We start from the raw sequence: 8776 nt of genomic DNA on the forward strand, positions 1-8776 counted from the left end.
GTTCCACTGGAGTTTTGGGGGGTTGGTTGAAGATAAAAAGTCAGGAGATCTTGGTGGGGTTGAGGGTTGAAGAGCCAAAGTCACTGAGTGAAAAACCATCAGGTCCCAAGTGGAGTCCAGGTCTGGGACCTAAGGCTGACCTCAAACCTCCATCCTCACATCTCAGCCTCCTGAGTGCCTGGGGTTAAACCACGGCGCTGCCCCCTCCACTCTCCTGCTACCCAGGACCCCTGTTTCCCACTGACCACATTGCTCTGCAAATCATTCTCTCCTCCTACTCAGGGAGGGGCTCCCGGGTCTCCTGCACCCCTCCCCATGTGTGATGTCTGGGATCCTTGTGGAGGGGGGAATCTGCAGTTCTCTATCTGCTTTCCCCTCTGCTCTGTCCACTGATTCTTTGCACAGCCTTCACCTCCTCCTTTACTTTGCTGCCTACTTGGAGGCTCTGTCTTCTCTTCCTGTTTTCCTGGCCGTGTTTCTTTGGATCCTTTGCCCTCATCTACCCAGAACCCCAAGTTCAGATCCAGGGAACTATGCAGGCCCGGCTTCCTTCCCCCACCCCACTTGGGGTGCCCAGGGATGGGATGTAGAGGCAGGGAAAGACAGAGGTGAGGTAGGTGAGGTGGGATGGAGTGGGGTGGGCGGTGAAGATGAGGTGGGGTGGGGTGGGATGGGAGAGGTAGCTTGGTCTCATGACCACAGTGATTAGTGTCCTGGAGTCTCTCAAAGTCTGGCGGGAGCCTGGCCATGAGGGCACCAGGATGCAGCCTTGGCCCAGGGGCCGAGGGTGGGGAGCAGGGTCGTGGCAGGGGCGGGGCCGGAGCGATCACCCAAGGGCGGGGCCCGGGGTCCAAAGGCCGGAGTGGGAGACTGGAGGCCAGCGACCGGGCGGAGGGCCGGGGCCGGGGTAGCCGGGGCCGAAGGAGCCGGTGCGGGGTCCGAGATGGGGAGGAGCCGGAACGGGATTCCGGAACGGGATTCGGGACAGGGAGAAGTCGGAGCGGGGTCCGGGGTAAGGAGGAGCCTGAGTGGGGTCCGAGATGGGGAGGAGCCGGAGCGGGGTCCGGGGTAGGGAGGAGCCCGACCGGGGTTAGGGACAGGGAGGAGCCGGTGCGAGGGTCCGGGGTAGGGAGGAGCCTGAGCGGAGTCCGGGATGGGGAGGAGCCGGAGCGGGGTTGAGGGCCGGGAGGAGGCGGTTCGGGCCGGAAGGAGCCGGAGTGGGGTCCGGGGCCGGAAGAGGCCGGAGCGGGATTCGGGGTAGGGAGGAGCCGCAGCGGGGTCCGCGGCCGGGAGGAGCCGGGTCCCCCCTCGCTGACGGACTCCGGAGCCGTCCGAGTCCGGGCGCCGCGGGCCGCGCCGAGGTCGGCGGGCGTCAGGGAGGACCGGCCGGGCGGCCCAGGACACCGGGCAGTGGGGGCCACGCGGGGACTTGCGGGGCACCCGGGCCGCCGTGGAGGCTGGGGACTCCCGGAACGCCGACTTACTCGGGAACGGAGAGAAACTCGTGGCCCGCGCAGACACCGCCGCCCCGCGCCGCGCGCTTCCGGATCTGCCGGGAAGTGAGCGGGCAGCCAGGACGGAAGAGGGGGCGGGGCCGAGGAGGGGCGGGGCCTCCTGAAGGGGCGGGACGAGGGAATCCGGCCTCGCGGGATAGGCTGGGAGGACGGGGCGGGGCCAGACCGGAAAGGGCGAGTGGTGGGGGACGGGCCTGGAGTGACAGAGGGAAAAGGGGTGGAGCCAGGCGACTCCAGGCTGCGAAGGTTTCTGCGGGGCGGGGCCTCCCTGCCGGGGCGGGGTCGGAAGGCCGAGGGGCGTGGCCGTCGGCTCCAGGGAGAGGTCGGGGTCCGGCCGGGTGCGGAGGGGCGGAGTCCTGGTGCTCAGCAGCTCCACCAGGGCTGTTTCTGAGGCATCCACTGGAGAAGACAGTCAGCCTTTCCCGCCGGGCTGGCTCCGAACCGCAGCCTCAGAGTGCAGCCTCTCAGGGGCGAGGATGGCAGGGTGGCGTCGTCCGCGTGCAGCAGAACTGTCATCTCGATTGCAGCCTTCGTGACAAGATTCGGACACAAAGAATGGAAACCGAGGCAGGAGTTTGGAGAAAATCCGAAGCTGAACAACGTTTTCCGTCTTGAAGTTAAGTTGGACTCCAGCTAACCAAGCGGGGAGGCAATAGTCGCCATCCACGGATGCCATGACGGCGTAAATGCCAAGGGGATGACAGAGGAATGGGGAGGTGTGTGCTGCGTGTACCTGGAGCCAGTGGAGCGGTCTCTCTGCTTCCCCTCTGCTCTGTCCGCTGACTCTTTGCACAGCCCTCACCTCCTCCTTTATTTGCCGCCTGCTTGGAGGCCCTGTCTTCTCTTCCTGTGTTCCTGGCCGTGTTTCTTTGGACCCTCTGCCCTCATCGATCCAGAATCCCAAGTTCAGATCCAGGGAACCACGCAGGCCTGGCTTCCTCCCCCCACCCCACGTGGGGTGCCCAGGGATGGGTGCAGAGGCGGGGAAGGCAGAGGTGAGGTGGGGTGGAGTGGGGTGAGATTGTGTAAGGTGAGTGAGGACAGGTGAGGAGGGAAGGAGTGGGATGAGATTGGGTAAGGAGAGTGAGGAGAGGTGAGGAGGGAGGGGGTGGGATGAGACTGGGTAAGGTGAGTGAGGAGAGGTGAGGAGGGAGGGGGTGGGATGAGATTGGGTAAGGTGAGTGAGGAGAGGTGAGGAGGGAGGGGGTGGGATGAGATTGGGTAAGGTGAATGAGGAGAGGTGAGGAGGGAGGGGGTGGGATGAGATTGGGTAAGGTGAGTGAGGATAGGTGAGGTGGGAGGGGGTGGGATGAGATTGGGTAAGGAGAGTGAGGAGAGGTGAGGAGGGAGGGGGTGGGATGAGACTGGGTAAGGTGAGTGAGGAGAGGTGAGGAGGGAGGGGGTAGGATGAGATTGGGTAAGGTGAGTGAGGAGAGGTGAGGAGGGAGGGGGTGGGATGAGATTGGGTAAGGTGAATGAGGAGAGGTGAGGAGGGAGGGGGTGGGATGAGATTGGGTAAGGTGAGTGAGGATAGGTGAGGTGGGAGGGGGTGGGATGAGATTGCGTAAGGTGAGTGAGGAGGGGTGAGGAGGGGGAGTGGGGTGGGGAGGGATGAGGTTAGGTTGGTTCAGTGAGGTTGTAACTCCATTTTAACTAAGCAGCTCTTTCATTGTTTGTGCCTTAAACTGGATTCGACCCTGTCCTTAAGGAACTGATTCAGTCCATAGGGAACTTCAAAAAAGGAGCCATAAAGTCTGGTCTGCACTTCCCAGAAAACAGCCCAGCAGCCAGAGAGGGTGGGGGCATCCAGTCAGTGAAAAGTACATATGCAACCTCCTAACCACAAAAGAATGTGATGCCAGCAAAAACTTGTGTACCACATCTGAGTGGTGTACCGGGCTGGTGTAATCAGCCTGTGAGGTAAATTATGAGCCCTTGGTCCCCCACATATGGCCTGTCATGATTCTGCAACCTTTCTGTGTGTGTTACGATCTTATCAGCCACCTGAATGTGACCAGGCTTAACCACATGGCCTGTGCCCTTCAAAAGTTAGCCTGTGAGACTAGGTGGGGTCACTCCTCTCCCTAGGGATGGCCCTGACTGGTCAGTATGATTCTACATCCTAGGGCAAAATAAAGCTTTGCTTGACATTTGCTTTTGTGTCTGTCTCCTTCCTTTAATCACAGATCCCAATAAGGTAAGGTGGGGTGGGGTGAGGTGAAAGCAAATAGGCCATTCTTCACATATAGTCTTCAATGTCCATACCTCACAAAGTACAATCTGATCTCAAAACAGCTAATCCCGCCACGACGTGTCTAGGTCCACAAGCGTGTGTGTGTGTGTGTGTGTGTGTGTGTGTGTGTGTGTGTGTGTGTGAAGGGCCAATTTCTGATCATATCGAGTTCAGATGCTGAGGAGGAGAGTGGATAAACCTGGATGCTGGAGGTTTGCACCTGTAATCCTGGCTATTTGGGAGGCTGAGATCTTAGGATCCTGATTCAAAGCTAGCCAGGGCAGGAAAGTGTAAGAGACTCTGAGAAAGTGAAGAGAGCTTTGACTCCTCCCTTGGGTGCAGCAAAGCCTGGGGGCCGATGTGGAGGTCTCAGCTCCTGAACACAAAGGAGCCAACCCCTGCTTAGCATGCAGTGGTGCCTGGAGACAGCTCCAGTCAACCTGCTGGGGATGCTAAATTAAGCCACACAGAAGCCAGACACCAATGGCTCACACCTGTCATCCCAGCTACTCTAAAGCTAGCCTGGGCAGGAAAGTCCTTCAGACTTTTCTCTCCAAATTGACCATCAGAACATTAGAAGGACACTGTGGCTGAAAGTGCTAGTCTTGAAAAAAAATTGCTTCCAAATGCCCAGTCCCTAAGATGAAGCCCCCACAACTATTAAAAGAAGACAGAAGAAGAAGAAGAAGAAGAAGAAGAAGAAGAAGAAGAAGAAGAAGAAGAAGAAGAAGAAGTACAAGAAGAAGAGGAGAAGGAGGAGGAGGAGGTGGAGGTGGAGGAGAAGAAATTGAGAAGGAAGAGGAGGAGGAGGAGGAGCCAGGCACAGTGGCTCTTGCCTGTAATCCTAGCTAGTCAGGAGGCTGAGATCTGAGGATTATGGTTCAAAGTCAGCCTGGGCACAAAAGGACCAATTAACCACCAGAAAACCAGAAGTGGTGCTGTGGCTCCAGGGGTAGGCTGGTTGCCTTGAGTTGAAGTGCTCTGGGACAGAGCCCAGGCCAAGTTCAAGCTCTATGACCCCCACAAAAAAAATAATAATAAAAGAAGATAGGTTTGGTAGTTAATATTTGATTTTCCCCCATTAAATGCCTTTTGCAAAGAATGATTTATATGGCAGAGATGTAACATTCTGTAATATTCCTGCCTTTCCAATGCGCCTTGAGCTTCATTAACATACCCATCCTCTTAGGAGTTTGCCATTTTCAGAGATGAGAGCACGAAAGTTTACAAAGCAGATAACAAAGGTGTATTCTGGGCTGAAAATGGCTGTTCAAAATGGATTATTACCTCTTCTGTTAATGCTACTCAGGGTGACTTCCGAAGTCAGTCAGGGCCTGACCTGGTCTCAGAGGCCTTCTCCAGAGAGATGCCCATGCACTGACTCGGGAACACACTCAGCAGAGTGTGAGAAATCCCCATTCTAGCATCAAAATTCAGACACTCCTATCCTGCAAGCACTACATATGTCTGGGAGAATTACTCTAGTATTCATTGCAAAAGTATCTCTGCTAACAATAGATTACACAACTACATTACCGGGCCCTAAGTTTGACCTAGCGTATTTGAAGACCCAGGTTTGAGTCTTCCATACCACATATGTAGAAAAAAGCTGAAGGTGGTGCTGTGGGTCAAGTGGTAGAGCTCTAGCCTTGAGGAAAAAAAAAACCCAAGGAGAGTGCTCAGGCCCTGAGTTCAAGCCCCAGAACTGGCAAAATAAATAAATAAATCTATGTTACCTAAAGGTGTACCTGTTCATATTAGGAAGGAAAAGGAAAACTGATCATGATTCAAGCCAAGGTCTTCTTGTAATCCTTGCTTGCTCCTCAGGAGTCTAAAATCTGGGGAATGAAAAGTTCAAAGCCAGCCTGGGCATAAAGTCCATGAGATTCTTATCCCCAATTAGGCACCAAAAACCAGATGTGGAGCTGTGGGCTCATGTGGTAGAGCACTAACCAGCCTTCAGCTAAAAAGCTCAGAGAAAGTGCCCAGGCCTTGAGTTCATGCATGCCTAGCACCCATGAAGCCCTGGGTTTGATTCCCCAGTACCACATACACAGGAAAAGCCAGAAGTGGCATTGTGGCTCAGGGGCAGGGCACAAACTAGCTTTCAGCCAAAATGCTCAGGGAGAGCGCCCAGGCCTTGAATTCATTTTGCAGGGCTGGATTTAAAAAAAAAAAATCCAGAGCTGGCGTGGTGGTTCACGCCTGTAATCCTAGCTATTCAGGAGGCTGAGATTTGAGGATCAAACTTCAAAGCCAGACTGGGCACAAAAGGACCTGAGATTAGGGTGTTTACAATGCAGGGGCCAAAAAGCAACATTAATAATAGTAAAACTAGGGGTCCTGCACTTGCTGAATAAGCTTTTATACCATCCTTGGGATCCCTGCTTCCCTCTCTTGCTCAAGTGTCCTTTTCACAGCTATCAGGTTACCTTTTATTACTCCAGTGTGGTTTGCCCAAAAGTGACATTCTTCTCCTAGGGAGACACACCAACCTATGACCCAAGAATGTCAAAGTCCATTTCTGTGGGAGTCTGAAAGTCCAGGGTCCTCACAGACTGTCTCCACCTGGGAGGGATAAATCCAGTATCTCTTTCTGGCTACCTTCACAGTGGTTGGAGTGCTGGGAATCAGTGTAGGTACACTTGAATGCCAGGGTACTGGAAACAGAGGATGAACATGTCCCCAAATCAACTTGTAACGCCTGTACAGACTGGACTGAATTGTGGTTAGCGCTGTCAGCTAGTTCAGCTTCCCCAAGTTTTAGGGGAAGTGTCCCTCCAATCAGGAGAACTTTAAACCAATAGCTAAGATGTCCTTCAACTGACTCCTACAGCTGTCTCTGGATATCAGAGATAACATTTGGCCCAGGGGGTCAACAATTGTTATCATACCTGGGCAGATGGCATTCTTTGGTTTGGAGGAGCTGACAGTGTGTCTTCCTAGTTCTGCACCCAAGAAGGCCCTCACAATTGGGAAAGATGCATCAAAGCATAACAACCCCTCAGGTGGGCACAAAGAATAGTTCCACATCAGTGTACCAATCCTGACCCTGTTTATATGATGGCTAACTCAATTACATACCAATTTTATTTGTGGAGAGTTTCCATTCCTTTTTTTTTTTTTTTTTTTTGCCAGTCCTGGGCTTGAGCTCAGGGCCTGAGCACTGTCCTTGGACTTTCTCAAGGCTAGAGCTCTACCACGTGAGCCTCAGCATCACTTCTGGATTTTTTCTATGTATGTGGTACCGAGGAATCGAACCTGGGTCTTCATGCATGCTAGGCAAGCACTTTAACCACTAGGCCAAACTCCCAGCCCCGAGAGTTTCCATTCTTAAGCCATGCTTCATATCATCTGCTACATACTCAAACTCCCTAGGATTTGTCTTCATCCCTTTTTAAAACATTTAAGACCATTCTTTTCAGATCCTGTCTTTTCCAGAAGACACCATTTTTTTTCACAATTCCTTTCTCAAGGTTTTCTTTACTAACCTTTCTCTTTTTCATTTGACCATGAAAGACCACCCTCCTTAGAGGATGTCCCTCAGGTTGGAGACCCTTCCCAAGGAGCAGCGAGGCCACGCAATCGGATGCAAACAACAAGAGGTTTATTCAGGATGTCGGGCGCCCGGGCGACAGGTCTCCTAGAAGACTTGCGCCCCCAGACTGGGGAGAGGGGTGTATTTTATAGGCAGCTGAAGCAGGCTTACAGAAGCAGAGGCAGCATGGTTACAGGGTCCTGATTGGTTTATTAAGTTTCAATTACTGGAGCATTGGGGACTTTCCGTCCTAGCATATCCCCTAACCGCAGACCTGCTGTTGCTCTATTTTTCCGAAACATCTGTTCCTTTCGGTTCCTGGAACCCGGGTCAGATGTTGGCCCACAGATATCCTGTTATTGTACCCTGTTTTTGTCCCTAGGCTGAATTTTTTTTACTTCTTAGTACAGGCCTTGCAAAATGGCGTTACTAGTGCTAAGCATAAGGTAAGTTATTACTTTATTCTATCTTTCCGGGGGGGGGGTCTTTCAACCATAGCCCTCATTTACATTTAGCACCTCTCACTTCTACACTGTTCAGCACAGGGTGGAGAATTCCCCTCACCCAGCCAGAGGCACCAAGATGACTGCAAAAAGCTACTTAGGTCAGCCTCCTTACTTTATTCCCTCCTCACATGAAATCATACTATTGACTTCTCTGTAAGAGAGCTGAATTTCTGCCTGAGCTTTTCTCTCCCATGACTTACTTTGTGGTAGCCTTAAGCTGGAGAGATGAGGGATAGTGCCCAGGCCCTGAGTTCAAGTCCAGCAACCAACTAAATGAAATGCCAATGGGACATTTATCCCTGTATGGAAAGGATGCTCGTGGGACAAAAGCAAGGAAGCATCCAGAGGCTAGTAAGCAACTGCTTGGATGGCAGAGATGGTGGCAGATCCTAGAGTCACTTGTGCTTTGGCTACAACAATGCAGCTTACTTACCACTTGTTTGCAAAGACATTATCGTGACTCTCTGGGGAACTGAATCTCTGCAACCCTAACAATGCCTAAGTTGCCTATGTAGGCCTATATACAGATCAGTACGGACACAGCTTCAGGTCCACAGTCTTCTTTCCAGAATCGGTGGCTGGTATCAATCCCAAATTCTCTCAGTTAGGGCTTTGAGCAAACATGGGGGGGGGGGTCGGGATTGTAAACTACCCACTATTACAGATGACTGACAAGTTCCTGCCCACTTACGGAGTAAAGAGACACGGACATTATAGTAAGGCATGCTTACAAACTAGTCTATGACCTCCTGGCTCTGATTACTTTGAGTGGCCAAGTTCTCTGCCACTTTGAGCTCCAAAGCAACTGGGACTCACCAGCATTCTGCTGGCAGATTAGAGATCACAATCTCACAGGGACTTTTGCTCTGCCCGGCTGGCTCAAAACTGCAGTTTTCAGATCAATGAGTCCTTTAAAAGGCCACTTTACTCCAAGTCAAGCAACGAGGTGGTCAACACAGAAGTAGTCGATAATCATGATCTTACT

The sequence above is a fragment of the Megascapheus bottae genome, chromosome 31, assembly GCF_031878675.1.
Source record: "Megascapheus bottae isolate mThoBot1 chromosome 31, mThoBot2.hap1, whole genome shotgun sequence".
Lineage (NCBI taxonomy): Eukaryota > Metazoa > Chordata > Mammalia > Rodentia > Geomyidae > Megascapheus > Megascapheus bottae.